This window comes from Lithobates pipiens, unplaced genomic scaffold, assembly GCF_037356315.1.
Source record: "Lithobates pipiens isolate NorthernLeopardFrog02 unplaced genomic scaffold, aLitPip1_a1.2 Scaffold_8, whole genome shotgun sequence".
Lineage (NCBI taxonomy): Eukaryota > Metazoa > Chordata > Amphibia > Anura > Ranidae > Lithobates > Lithobates pipiens.
The window spans coordinates 474,757,579-474,773,644 of record NW_027507903.1 but is presented as its reverse complement, the minus strand read 5'-3'; positions in this window follow the sequence as shown (position 1 = coordinate 474,773,644).

The following is a 16,066-nucleotide window of genomic DNA, read 5'->3' as shown; positions in this document are numbered from 1 at the left end:
AGTGGTTGTTGTCTGCGTGCCCTGACCGCAGTATACACCGCTATATTCACCTCACCTATATAGCTAGCGATATATCTATCTTTTATAATAGAGCTTGCAGTCAGTGTTAGGAGCTTGTGCGTGCTGTCTGCGTGCTCTGTACCCAGTACACACCGCTATATCCACCTACATAGCTCTTCTCTATTTGAGCCATCTGCCATCTGCAGGAGTTATTGGAAGTTGTGTGTGCCTCCAGCACAGCACAGTATACATCTGTATTTACCCTTTATTGCTGGTGTTCTATAATAAAGGCATCTGCAGGAGTTAGTGGGTGTTGTGTGCCTCCAGCACAATATACACCTGTATCTACCCTTTATTGCTGTTCTCTAATAGAGCCATCTGCAGGGCTTAGTGTGTGTTGTGTGCCTCCAGTACAGTATACCCCTTTATCTACCCTTTATTCCTGGTGTTCTATAATAAAGGCATCTGCAGGAGTTAGTGGGTGTTGTGTGCCTCCAGCACAATATACACCTGTATCTACCCTTTATTCCTGTTCTCTAATAGAGCCATCTGCAGGGCTTAGTGGGTGTTGTGTGCCTCCAGTACAGTATACCCCTTTATCTACCCTTTATTGCTGGTGTTCTATAATAAAGGCATCTGCAGGAGTTAGTGGGTGTTGTGTGCCTCCAGCACAATATACACTACCCAATTGCTGTTTTACCCAACTCCCTTCAGGCCATTACCATGTCTGGAAGGCCAACAAGGAGAGGCAGACAGGCGTGAGCCGATAAAAGAGGGCAAGCAGGCTCTGTGTCTAGAGACAACAGTGCTGGTCGTGGACGCGGTGCATCGTCATCAGCACGTGGCCATGGGAAACACTTGTCCTTCTTTTCAGCAGCTGGATATGTTGAGCCGCAACATGCCAACGACTTGGTAGAGTGGTTGACCAAGCCCTCTTCATCCTCCTCATCCTCTCTCACCCAGTCTCAGGGTACTAGCAAAGCAGCTGCCAACGCATCGTCTTCCCTCCTCTCAATGTCATCATCAGTGACTCCTTCCCTAGACCCACCATGTCCTTCTGAGGAGTCTCCTGAACTCTTTGAGCACAGTGTTGGGTACATGCTCCAGGAGGATGCCCAGGGTTTTGTAGGCTCTGATGATGACACTCAGCTAGAGGAAGGCAGTAGCGTGGATGCAGAGAGAGGGGATGCTCAAGAAGGACAGCAATCTGGCAGTCATGTTCCACAAGCTGCAGCATACTGCCAGGTTTGCTACAGCGATAAAGAGGGAGGGGATGATGAGGGCACTGACTCCACGTGGGTGCCTGGTAGGAGAGAGGAGGAGGAGGAAGAGGAGGAGGCACATGTCCAACGAGGCAGGATGCCCTCCGGGGGCCAGCTTAGAGGCAGCACACCGACTGAATCACACCGCAGAGCTCCGCCTGTGCAGGGCGCTGCCTCTGCGCGTTATTCGAAAAGTTCTTTTGTGTGGGCCTTTTTTGAGACGAGTGCATCAGATCGCACCGCTGCTATTTGCAACATATGTCTCAAGTGTATCTCGCGTGGCCAAAACATCAGCCGCTTGGGCACCACATGCTTGACCAGACATATGTTGACCTGCCATGCAGCTCGATGGCAAGCGTACCTCAAAGACCCACACCAAAGAACAAAGCGGACCTCTCCTTGCTCCTCATCAGCTGGCATCTCCAACCCCACTAGACCTTCAGTCCTCACTGAAACCTGCTCTGAGAGGAATGAAGGTGTAGAATTAGGTGTGTCACAGCCAAGTGCTTCCGGGCACTCTGCTAGCAGTACACCCACGTCCGATTATAGCAGGCAAATGTCCCTGCCCCAGCTGCTGGACCGGCGAAAGAAGTTTACTCCCAGCCATCCACATGCCCAGCGGTTGAATGCTAGCTTGGCTAAATTGCTAGCACTTCAACTGCTGCCTTTTCAGTTGGTAGACTCGGCCCCCTTCCGTGAGTTTGTACAATGTGCGGTTCCTCAGTGGCCGGTCCCCAAACGCCACTTTTTCTCACGGAAGGCGATTCCGGCTCTCTACCGGCATGTGGAAGGCAATGTCCTTGCCTCGCTGGACAGGGCGGTCAGTGGTAAGGTGCATATTACCGCTGACTCATGGTCCAGCAGGCATGGACAGGGACGTTACCTGTCTTTCACGGCCCATTGGGTCACTCTTCTGGCAGCTGGGAAGGATGCAGGACAAGGTGCAGTAGTGTTGGAGGTTGTTCCGCCACCACGCCTCCAAAATGCTACTATTGGTTGTGATACACCTCTCTCCTCCACCCCCTCCTCTTCTTCTTCCTCCATGGCCTCTTCCAGTGCTCTGTCCTCAGAACCAGCGGTGCTCCATAGGCGTTCCAGGGGCTAGGCAAGTACGCAGGCAAAACGATGCCATGCCGTGCTTGCGCTGGTTTGTTTGGGGGACAGGAGCCACACTGGGGCGAATGTTTTCTCAGCTCTGCAGGGGCAGGCCGAGAGGTGGTTGACGCCACGCCAGCTTAAGCCAGGAATGGTGGTTTGTGACAATGGCACCAACCTCTTCTCCGCCCTCCGACAGGGACAACTGACCCTTTTTTAGCTCACGTCCTTAACCTGGTGGTGCAGTGGTTCTTGGGCAGGTACCCGGGCTCCAAAAGGAGTTGAACCTGCCCAAGAACCGCCTTATATGTGACATGCCCACCAGGTGGAACTCAACGTTGGCCATGCTGCAGCGGCTGCACATGCAGCAGAGGGCCATCAATGAGTACCTGTGTGAATATGGCACCAGGACAGGGTCAGGGGAGCTCGGTTTTTTTCTCACCACGCCAGTGGGGCATGATCAGGGATGCATGCACTGTCCTGTCACCATTTGAGGAGGCCACAAGGATGGTGAGCAGTGACAGTGCATGCATCAGTGACAATGTACCTCTTGTCCACCTCTTGGAGCATACGCTGCGTGGAATAATGGACAGGGCACTTGAGGCAAAACAGAGGCAGGAAGAGGAGGACTTCCTTGCCTCTCAAGGCCCCCTTTATCCAGACAGTGTTCCTGCTGTGCCACCCATCACACAGGAAGAGGATGAGGAGGAGGAAGAGGAGGAGGATGATTGTGTCAGCATGGAGGTGGAGGCTGGCACTCAGCATCAGCAGCAGCAGCAGTCTTGTAGGGATGATTTACAGTCCCAAGAAACCCATGGACTTGTACGTGGCTGGGAGGAGGTAGCTGCGGATCATGTTGTCCTTAGTGACCCAGAGGACTCAGGACCGAATGCCTCAGCTAACCTATGCTGCATGGCCTCCCTGATCTTGCAAAGCCTGCGGAAGGATCCTAGTATAGTTCGGGTCAAGGAGAGGGACCATTACTGGCTGGCCACTCTCCTTGATCCACGGTACAAGGGTAAGGTTGCCGACCTTATCTTGCCATCGCAGAGGGAGCAGAGGATGAGACATCTCCGGGAGACCTTGCAGAAAGGTCTGTGCAACGCGTTCCCAGAGACTGGGAGATTACAAACTCCTGGTCCTGGACAACATGTTGCTGAGGCATCGGTCAGAAGGAGCGGTGGAGAAGGTGGCCGTCTGACTGATGCTTTCAGACAATTTTTTAGTCCGCAGCCCCAAGGTATGATTGGTTCCAGCAACCATCGCCAGCGTCTGATTTACATGGTGCAGGAATACCTAGGGGCAAGGTCAGACTTGGACACCTTTCCCACCGAAAATCCTCTGGCTTACTGGGTCTTGAGGATGGATCACTGGCCAGAGCTTGCACAGTATGCAATTGAGCTACTGGCCTGTCCTGCATCCAGCGTTCTTTCGGAACGCACCTTCAGTGCTGCTGGTGGCTTTGTTACCGATCACAGGGTGCACCTGTCCACCGAATCAGTTGATCGACTGACCTTCATCAAGATGAATCAGTCTTGGATAACCCACAGCTACCAAGCACCTGAAGCTGATGTAACCGAATATTTTTTTTGCAAATATCACATCCCTTCAAGACTGCCTATGCTGATGCTGAGTGACTGTCCTGTTATGTTGATTGTCTATCCTCTTCCTCCTCCGCTGATATGTTGGAAGAACATTTCTGGTTCTGGGTGATGCCATCAGCCCAATTTTTCTGCCCCTGTTTAACAGGGGCGTTTAATTACAATTTTTGATGCAATGCTTTGCAGCAGGGCTAATTCCTGCAATAAAACTAGAGTATATGGGAGAGGTTGCAGTGTCGTGGCACCAGCACCAGTGCCTAAGGCCCAATTTTTCTGCCCCTGTTTAACAGGGGTGTTTAATTACAATCTTTGATGCAATGCTTTGCAGCAGGGCTAATTCCTGCAATAAAACTAGAGTATATGGGAGAGGTTGCAGTGTGGTTTAACAGGGGCATTTAATTACAATGTTTGATATAATATTTCACAGGAGGGCCCGTTCCTGTGCCCACCCAGAGTAACTGTGAGGACTTATAGTGTTGTGGCACCAGCACCACAACCACCAAAGGTCAATGTTTCTACCACTGTTCAACAATGGCATGTAATTACAATTCTTGATATAATCGTTCACAGCAGGGCGCTCCAGCGTCCACCAAGAGTCACTTTGAGGGCTTACAATGTTGTGGCAAAACCAACACCTTGTTCCGCCATTTCTGCAGAGCATATAGGGCAGGCCCCTACTTTCAAACATCCAACTTACAAACATTTCCTACTTGCAAACGGAAGGAGACAACAGCAAGTGAGATGAAAAAAGATGGACGACAAAACAAATTATAAAGGGGTGATAACCCTTCCCTACGTTTTCAAAAAGCTTAAAAATATTTTTTTTGACTGGAGCTACACTTTAAAAATGTACCAGTTGAAAATTACAAACAGATTCAACTTAACACAACAAACCTACACAGTCCCTGTCTTGTTTGCACCGCCTGTATACTGCTGTTCTGAGTATATAGGGCCTGGGGGCCACACACATTTCCTTTTTTTAATATGGGTACAGGGTTCCCCTTAATATGCGTACAAGACCCAAAGGGGCTGGTAAGGGAGGGCTACCCATGCCATTTTTCTCAATGATTTTCAACCATATTGCAGTTTTAAATGATGTTATTTCCGTTTAATGTCATTTTGTGCAGGGACTGTTCTAAACACGGGGAAACACGTGGCACTTCACAGGCATACTACAGACAGCCCCCAGGCACGATATTTAAAGGAATATTTCACTTTTTTTTCCCTTTAATCGTCATTAAAATCAGTGCTCCCGCCAAAATGGCCATTTTTAAAAACATTTTAGGCATTGACCCATGTCCCCTGGGGCAGGAGCCAGGTCCCCACACCCTTTTTAGGACAGTATCTTGCATATTAGCCGTTAAAATTAGCACTTTTAATTTCGAACGTTCGAGTCCCATAGACTTCAATGGGGTTCTAAAGATCGTACGAATTTGTGGTCCGTTCGAAAGTTCTGGTGCGAACCGAACCGGGGGGTGTTCGGCTCATCCCTACACTACACTAGTGCTCCTGAGTCTAGATGTTGAAACAGCTGCTGTGTCCTCTCCTTACATTATACTGAATCAAGTTTTAAAATCATTCTAGTTCAAAGACATCTACACAACAACATCATAAACTTCTTTTAATAAGTGAAATTATCCAGACCAAAATGCAGGTATAACCCTGTACCAGCTAAATACATCGCATGTATTGGCAAACAAACAATATTTACAGACATTGTATGTATTGGCAAACGAACGATATTTACGAACGTTCATATAAATGGAACGATCATATAAACAGTATAAACGAACAGCACATGGATCAGCATGCAAGTTAAGTATCAGAATAAGAACAAACGACAAGTACTTACTTTTGATAAGCACCTTCTTGTTTCTTATAAACTGATCCGGCTCCCTCATTTTAAGGTCGGACCAGCGCTTTCTTAATTGGTTTTTAGCCCCAAATTGCTGCTCCAGAGTGGTCACAACTGAGGAAATTATTTGGTCCTTCTGCAAATTGAGTCGGGGGTACGGACCATTTTTGCCATCATAGTCCTCCCTCTTCAAGATGTCCACCATCTCCACCATTTCTTTAAAGGCCATGTTGGTGGCCTTAAATCTCCTCCTGGATCTGGATGTTTGGGGTTCCAGGCTTTTTGGGGCGGCTTTGGCCAATTATGGCTCAGGGGGTTTAATACATGCCCCACACTATAAAAGGCCGCTTGGAAGTCGGCTATGTGTAGTGTGTTCCGGCGTGGTGATAGAGAGAGAGAGATAGTGTGATTTCATTTCATTTGAGTTATATAGAGCAGATAGGAGGCTAGTCAGTTAGCTGCAGTCAGTGTATTGTGTATATATATATGCATCCTAGGTGTTGTGTGTGTGTGTGTATATATATATATATATATATATATATATATATATATATATATATATATATATATATATATATATATATCTGCTGATCCTATCCGCAGGCAGCTGTAATAATTACAGTTGGTGTATTGTGTCATCTGCACAGTGTGCACCTAAATTTACCCCAATTGCTGGTGTTCTTCTGATCCTATACTGCAGGCAGCTGCAGTAATTACGGTTGGTGTATTGTGTCATCTGCACAGTGTGCACCTAAAGCTACCCCAATTGCTGGTGTTATTCTTATCCTATACTACAGGCAGCTGCAGTAATTACAGTTGGTGTATTGTGTCATCTGCAGAGTGTGCACCTAAAGCTACCCCAATTGCTGGTGTTCTGCTGATCCTATCTGCAGGCAGCTGTAGTAATTACAGTTGGTGTACTGTGTACTCTGTGCAGTGTGCACCTAAAGCTACCCAATTGCTGGTGTTCTTCTGATCCTATACCGCAGGCAGCTGCAGTAATTACTAGACATGTGCATTCGTTTTTGTCCTAATGCATTTTCGTCCGAATTTCAGCTATTTTCGTTTTCGTTTTGACAAACGATAACGAAAGCACAGAATCCGAAAAACGAAAGATCTGACATAAATAAATGCTTTATTTTCGTTTTCATTGTTACAACAGTTCGATATAGAATAGGAGATTCGATGTGACTCTGACAATAACAATCTGTCTATAGAACCTGTGGTCGAATGTGCCTAACCTTACCTCTATTAGTCCAAGATTATATAGAGAAAATATTCGACAGAGAAATAAAGATTTGACAGAGAGAAAAGATTCTGCAAGTTACTGTCCTAAAATGTGTTTGGGGACCCGGGTCCTGCCCCAGGGGACATGTATAAATGCAAAAAAAAGTTTTAAAAACGGCCGTTTTTTCGGGAGCAGTGATTTTAATAATGATTAAAGTGAAACAATAAAAGTGTAATATTCCTTTAAATTTCGTAGGGGGGGGGGGATTGTCTATAGTATGCCTGTGAAGGGGCGCATGTTTCTGGTGCTTAGAACTGTCCCTGCACAAAGTGTCATTTATGCAGGAAAAAAAGTCCTTTAAAATCACTCGCAGCTATTATGAATTGTCGGCTCTGTAATACAGAGAACACTCATTGAAAGTCATTGATAAAAAATAAAAAAAAAGCGTGGGGGTCCCCCAAATTCAATTACCAGGCCCTTCAGGTATGGATATTAAGGGGAACCCTGCCTCAAATTTAAGAAAAATTTTGACGTGGAGTTCCCCCTAAATATCCATAACCAGACCCTTCAGGTCTGGTATGGATATTAAGGGGAACCCCGCGTCAAATTTAAAAAAAAATTGACGTGGGGGTCCCCCTAAAAATCCATACCAGACCCTTTATCCGAGCACGCAACCTGGCAGGCCGCAGGAAAAGAGGGGGGGACGAGAGAGCGGCCCCCCTCCCTCCTGAACCGTACCAGGCCACATGCCCTCAACATTGGGAGGATGCTTTGGGGGTCTGTGACCCCTCAAAGCACCTTGTCCCCATGTTGATGAGGACAAGGGCCTCATCCCCACAACCGTGGCCGGTGGTTGTGGGGGTCTGCGGGCGGGGGGCTTATCAGAATCTGGAAGCCCCCTTTAACAAGGGGACCCCCAGATCCCGGCCCCCCCTGTTTGAAATGGTAAGGGGGTATCATCTCATCCAGTGCAGCGAATCCATCCTTCTTCTGTCTCCACGGAGGAGACACTTCAGGGATTCCGGCGGCCTGACATTTCTTATATGTTGAGGGCATGTGGCCTGGTATGGTTCAGGAGGGAGGGGGGCCGCTCTCTCGTCCCCCCCCTCTTTTCCTGCGGCCTGCCAGGTTGCGTGCTCGGATAAAGGGTCTGGTATGGATTTTTAGGGGGACTCCCACGTCAATTTTTTTTAAAATTTGACGCAGGGTTCCCCTTAATATCCATACCAGACCTGAAGGGTCTGGTTATGGATATTTAGGGGGAACCCCACGTCAAATTTTTTCTTAAATTTGAGGCAGGGTTCCCCTTAATATCCATACCAGATCTGAAGGGCCTGGTAATTGAATTTGGGGGACCCCCACGCTTTTTTTTAAAATTTTTTTTATCAATGACTTTCAATGAGTGTTCTCTGTATTACGGAGCCGACAATTCATAATAGCTGCGAGTGATTTTAAAGGACTTTTTTTCCTGCATAAATGACACTTTGTGCAGGGACAGTTCTAAGCACCAGAAACATGCGCCCCTTCACAGGCATACTATAGACAACCCCCCCCCTACGAAATTTAAAGGAATATTACACTTTTATTGTTTCACTTTAATCATTATTAAAATCACTGCTCCCGAAAAAACTGTAGTTTTTTAAAAAGAAATTTGCATTGATACATGTCCCCTGGGGCAGGATCCGGGTCCCCAAGCCCTTTTTAGGGCAATAACTTGCAAATTAGTCTTTAAAATTAGCACTTTAGATATTGAACGTTGGAGTCCCATAGACTTTAATAGGGGTTCTAAAGTATGCTATATACTAGCTCCGTCGAATCTTCTTTATACATTCGACAGACACCATAAGCCTTCAAAGACAGATTCGACCGTAATTCATGTGGATTTTCGGACGAATGCAATTTTTGAACGAAAAACGAAATAAATAAAAACGAATTTCGGGAGTAACTAAATAAATTAAGTTTTCGGACGAAAAACGAAATTCCGAAACGAATAATTTTACTCTGCACATGTCTAGTAATTACAGTTGGTGTATTGTGTCATCTGCACAGTGTGCACCTAAAGCTACCCCAATTGCTGGTGTTCTGCTGATCCTATCCACAGGCAGCTGTAGTAATTATAGTTGGTGTATTGTGTCATCTGCACAGTGTGCACCTAAAGCTACACAAATGGCTGGTGTTCTTCTGATCCTATACCGCAGGCAGCTGCAGTAATTACAGTTGGTGTACTGTGTACTCTGCACAGTGTGCACCTAAAGCTACCCCAATTGCTGGTGTTCTTCTGATCCTATCCGCAGGCAGCTGCAGTAATTACAGTTGGTGTATTGTGTCATCTGCACAGTGTGCACCTAAAGCTACTCCAATTGCTGGTGATCTTCTGATCCTATACCGCAGGCAGCCGCAGTAATTACAGTTGGTGTACTGTGTACTCTGCTCAGTGTGCACCTAAAGCTTTCCCAATTGCTGATGTTCTTCTGATCCTATACTGCAGGCAGCTGCAGTCATTACAGTTGGTGTATTGTGTACTCTGCACAGTGTGCACATAAAGCTACCCCAATTGCTGGTGTTCTCATACTGATAATACTACAGGCAGGCAGTTGATTCTGCTAGCTGCAGTATAAAAAGTATATATGTGCCAGCTTTTTTACGCTACATATCCCTGCAGGCCATTAGTATGTCTGGAAGGCCAACAAGGAGAGGCTGACAGTCACGAGCCAATAAAAGAGGGCAAGCAGGCTCTGTGTCTAGAGGCAAAAGTGCTGGTCGTGGACAAGGTGCATCCTTATCAGCACGTGGCCATGGGACACACTTGTCCTTTTTTTCGCCGGCTGGCCGCATTGAGCTGCAACATGCCGAAGACTTGGTAAGTGGATGACCAAGCCGTCCTCATCCTCCTCATCCACTCTCACCCAGGCTCAGGGCACTGGCAAAGCAGCTGCCAATGCGGCCTCTTCCTTTGGCTCAATGGCATCAGTCACTCCTTCCCTATCCCCACCATGTCCTCCTGAGGAGTCCCCCGAACTGTTTGAGCACAGTGTTGGGTACATGCTCCAGGAGGATGCCCAGCGTTTTGAAGGCTCTGATGATGATACCCAGCTAGAGGAAGGCAGTAACATGATCCTAAATAGAGAGGGTGCCCAAGAAGGACAGCAATCTGACAGTCATGTTCCCCCAGCTGCAGCATACTGCCAGGTTTGCTCCAGTGATGAGGAGGGAGGGGATAATGAGGTCACTGACTCCCCGTGGGTGCCTGATAGGAGAGAGGAGGAGGAGGAGGCACATCTCCAACGAGACGGGATGCCTGCCAGGGGCCAGCTTAAGGGCAGCACACTGACTGCGTCACACCGCAGAGCTCCTCATGTGCAGGACACTGCCTCTGTGCGTTATTCAAAAAATCTCTTTGGTGTGGGCCTTTTTTGAGACGAGTGCATCAGATCGCACCACTGCTATTTGCAACATATGTCTCAAGCGTATCTCACGTGGCCAAAACATCAGCCGCTTAGGCACCACATGCTTGACCAGACATATGTCGACCTGCCATGCAGGTCGTTGGCAAGCGTACCTAAAAGACCCACACCAAAGAACAAAGCGGGCCTCTCCTTGCTCCTCAACAGCTGGGATCTCCAACTCCACTATACCTTCAGTCCTCTATGAAACCTGCACTGAGAGGAATGAAGGGGTAGAATTAGGTGTGTCACAGCCAAGTACTTGCGGGCAATCTGCTAGCGGTACACCAACGTCCGATTGTACCAGACAAATTTCCCTGCCCCTGCTGCTGCACCGCCGAAAGAAGCTCACTCCCAGCCATCCACATGCCCAGCGGTTGAATGCTAGCTTGGCTAAATTGCTAGCACTTCAGCTGCTGCCTTTTCAGTTGGTAGACTCTGCCCCCTTCCGTGAGTTTGTGGAATGTGCGGTTCCTCAGTGGCAGGTTCCCAAACGCCACTTTTCGCACGGAAGGCAATTTCGGCTCTCTACCGGCATGTGGAAGACAATGTTTTGGCCTCGCTGGACGGGGCGGTCAGCGGTAAGGTGCATATTACCACTGACTTATGGTCCAGCAGGCATGGACAGGGACATTACCTATCTTTCATGGTGCATTGGGTGACTCTGCTGGCAGCTGGGAAGGATGCAGGACAAAGTGTTGGAAGTTGTTCCGCCACCACACCTCCAAAATGCTACTACTGGTGATTCTGACACACAACATGTCAAAAAGACTATGGATGTTATTTACAAAAGGCAAATTCATTTTGCACTACAAGTGCTAACTACAAGTGCAAAGTGCACTTGAAATCGCATTGCAAGTGCGCTTGGAAGTGCAGTCACTGTAAATCTGAGGGGTAGATCTGAAATGAGGGGAAGCTCTGCTGATTTTATCACCCAAACATGTGCAAGCTAAAATTTATAAATTATTTTTTTTCCTTGCATGTGCCCCTCGGATCCACAGCGAATGCACTTCCAAGTGCTCTATCAGTGCAATTTCGAGTGCACTTTGCACTTGTAGTGCTAAATGAATTTGCCTTTTGTAAATAACCCCCCCCCCCCCCATATCAAATTAACAAGGGACAACAACCTCATTAAGGTTCATAAAAAATAGAAGATAATAATGTTATTGTGGTAACTTGAAACTCCCAAAAAAAATTAAAATGGAAATCACTAGAATTTTTTTTTTTTTTTTTTTTGAAAAATTGGAAAATATATATTGTTGAAATCTAAAATTATAAAAGATGGGTCTAAAAAAGAATTGTAAACATTATTTATAGAGACGTGGCTTTTAAAAACTAGAATATTAGTCATGAGATGATGATAAATAATGAAGAAAGAAGTTTGTGAGATCTCTGTGTAAACATAAGCAGCAAAGCAGCTTCATTCTTCTAGCATTATAAAGAAGAAAAGAATGCACTATATTAAAAAATCACAGAATTAGCAGTGTAAGGAATGTGCTAGCTTCAATATGAAAGCTAGTTTTACCAGACTGAGCACTTCTGTCTCGTACTTGCTTCAGAGCATGCGTCATTTTTGGTCTGCCGGACTAGCACACAGACAAACGGTTTGCACGCTAGAAAGCCGAGTCCGTCGGACAAATATGAAACATGTTTGATTTCTAGGTCCGTTGGACTTTTGGGAAGAAAAAGTCCGCTGGAGCCCACACACATGATCGAATTGTCCGATCATGTGTACGCGATATTAGTGTGTTTCTAACTGTGTGGGGGGGTGGGCTGCTTTGGACAACACACAGATCCGTCTTCCTGCATAGCAGGATCTGTATGATCTCCCCTGTCAGAATAGAGAATTGTCTTGGTTACAATGGCAGATCCCGATTCTGTCACTGCGGGGAATGATCCCCCAACGGACTTGCTGATTTTCTCCCCCGCTGGCCAATGGGCACACGTGCCCAAAGATCGCTGTGTACGAGCCCCGACATACACCTATGGCGATTTGCGCAGCCAAGCCAACCTGCCGCAGTATAACTGTGGAGGCTGGTCAACAAGAGATTAAGCCACGCCCAATATTTAGCGCAATTTAAACCATGCCCACTTTTCGATGCGGCTCGCTTCATGCACCACATAGTTTCATAGTATGTTAGGTTGAATAAAGACACCAGACCATCCAGTTCAACCTGAGTGAGTGTCTACAATTGTCCCTATCCCTGTACATTGCACACTCATGTCAGTCTCTACCCTCAAGGAGCCCACAATCCAAGGACCCCATTCGTATACTAGTGCCAATTTTTGATAGAAGCCAATTAATCTACCTGCATGTCTTTGGATTGTGGGAGGAAACCAGAGTACCTGGAGGAAACCCACACAGGCACAGGGAGAACATGCAAACTCCAGGCAGGTAGTGTCATGGTTGGGATTCGAACCAGCAACCCTTCTTACTGCTAGGTGAGAGTGCTAACCACTACACCACTGTGCTTCCCATTTGCATTTTTTCTTTATCAATGCCCAGGGTCCACTTTTGATCTTGCACACAAGCCCACTGATTTCATAATACGTCCCTGTGTGTGACTATGGTGGGAATTAGAGTGTAAGCTCCTCTGGTAAAGAAACTGATGTGACTGGCTCAGTGTTCTCCATTAGTGATGGCCGAACGGTTCGCCCGGCGGTCGTTTCGCGGCGAATTTCCGACTTTCGCCGTCCGCGGGTTCGAACGCCTTTTTCCGTCGTTCGCCCCGGCGGACTTACGTGTTTAATGTATACAAGAACTTTAACCTTTCGTGACACGTTTATCATGTGTTACAGGACAACCAATTGAGACATGACAGCTCATGGACACTTGGACATTCCCCCTAACCTATAAATACACCCGATCCGGTGGCCATTTTACATTCTTTCTTCTGTCACTGTAGGGAAAGGATCCTGTGTGGAGTAGGGACAGAGAAAACGCTAGCTATTTGGTACACAAAAGTTCTTTTCAGGACTGGTATAGGTGTTAGGTCAGCAGCCTGAGTTTCTTTTGTCAGTTTAGATAAAGGGACAGAGCGCTGTATGCTGCTATTTTAGGGACAGCTCAGCCAGATTAGTCTTTCTTCATCATCATCATCATCATCATCATTAGCTGTTACTATCAGGTCCACAAAAGAGCTGTTCCAGCTAATCGTTCCAGCCTACTCTTTTTTGCCAATTTGTATAGGGACAGGCAGGAAGCAGTGTGTCAGGCAGTGAGGATAATTTTAAAGACTTGCTGTTACTATTAGTTCCACAAAGGTTCTTTTCAGGACTGGTATCAGTGGTACGGTAATAGGCTTGTACACGTATAATATTCTTTCTTCCAAATATAGAAAGAATATTATACTTGACTGCTGCCCTTCTGCTGCAGTCTGCTAATCATTCACAACTCACTTGTTCCACAAAGCTCTTTATCAGGACTGGTAACTTGGTCTGTCTAGGGTGCTACGGTACATAGGCTTGGGTGCGGTACAGTCTGCTGTTCTGTAAGGACCGCTATCGGTCCACAATACATAGGGTTGCCGTGCACTACTGCTGACCGCTGCCCTATACTGCAGCAGTCCTTCATTGGTATAGGGACTGACGTACAGTCTGCTAATCACTAACACACAACCTGCTTGGTCCACAAAAGTTCTTATAAGGACTGGTAACTTGGTATAGGGTGCTACGGTACATAGGCCTGAGTGCGTTACAGTCTGCTGTTCTGTAAGGACCGCTATCGGTCCACAATACATAGGGTTGCCGTGCACTACTGCTGACCGCTGCCCTATACTGCAGCAGTCCTTCAGCGGTATAGGGACTGACGCACAGTCTGCTAAACACTAACACACAACCTGCTTGGTCCACAAAAGTTTTTATAAGGACTGGTAACTTGGTATAGGGTGCTACGGTACATAGGCCTGAGTGCAGTACAGTCTGCTGTTCTGTAAGGACCGCTATCGGTCCACAATACATAGGGTTGCCGTGCACTACTGCTGACCGCTGCCCTATACTGCAGCAGTCCTTCATTGGTATAGGGACTGACGTACAGTCTGCTAATCACTAACACACAACCTGCTTGGTCCACAAAAGTTCTTATAAGGACTGGTAACTTGGTATAGGGTGCTACGGTACATAGGCCTGAGTGCGTTACAGTCTGCTGTTCTGTAAGGACCGCTATCGGTCCACAATACATAGGGTTGACGTGCACCACTGCTGACCGCTGCCCTATACTGCAGCAGTCCTTCAGCGGTATAGGGACTGACGTACAGTCTGCTAAACACTAATACACAACCTGCTTGGTCCACAAAAGTTCTTATAAGGACTGGTAACTTGGTATAGGGTGCTACGGTACATAGGCTTGAGTGCGGTACAGTCTGCTGTTCTGTAAGGACCGCTATCGGTCCACAATAGATAGGGTTGACGTGCACCACTGCTGACCGCTGCCCTATACTGCAGCAGTCCTTCAGCGGTATAGGGACTGACGCACAGTCTGCTAAACACTAACACACAACCTGCTTGGTCCACAAAAGTTTTTATAAGGACTGGTAACTTGGTATAGGGTGCTACGGTACATAGGCCTGAGTGCGTTACAGTCTGCTGTTCTGTAAGGACCGCTATCGGTCCACAATACATAGGGTTGCCGTGCACTACTGCTGACCGCTGCCCTATACTGCAGCAGTCCTTCATTGGTATAGGGACTGACGTACAGTCTGCTAATCACTAACACACAACCTGCTTGGTCCACAAAAGTTCTTATAAGGACTGGTAACTTGGTATAGGGTGCTACGGTACATAGGCCTGAGTGCGTTACAGTCTGCTGTTCTGTAAGGACCGCTATCGGTCCACAATACATAGGGTTGACGTGCACCACTGCTGACCGCTGCCCTATACTGCAGCAGTCCTTCAGCGGTATAGGGACTGACGTACAGTCTGCTAAACACTAATACACAACCTGCTTGGTCCACAAAAGTTCTTATAAGGACTGGTAACTTGGTATAGGGTGCTACGGTACATAGGCTTGAGTGCGGTACAGTCTGCTGTTCTGTAAGGACCGCTATCGGTCCACAATACATAGGGTTGCCGTGCACTACTGCTGACCGCTGCCCTATACTGCAGCAGTCCTTCATTGGTATAGGGACTGACGTACAGTCTGCTAATCACTAACACACAACCTGCTTGTTCCACAAAAGTTCTTATAAGGACTGGTAACTTGGTATAGGGTGCTACGGTACATAGGCTTGAGTGCGGTACAGTCTGCTGTTCTGTAAGGACCGCTATCGGTCCACAATAGATAGGGTTGACGTGCACCACTGCTGACCGCTGCCCTATACTGCAGCAGTCCTTCAGCGGTATAGGGACTGACGTACAGTCTGCTAAACACTAATACACAACCTGCTTGGTCCACAAAAGTTCTTATAAGGACTGGTAACTTGGTATAGGGTGCTACGGTACATAGGCTTGAGTGCGGTACAGTCTGCTGTTCTGTAAGGACCGCTATCGGTCCACAATAGATAGGGTTGACGTGCACCACTGCTGACCGCTGCCCTATACTGCAGCAGTCCTTCAGCGGTATAGGGACTGACGTACAGTCTGCT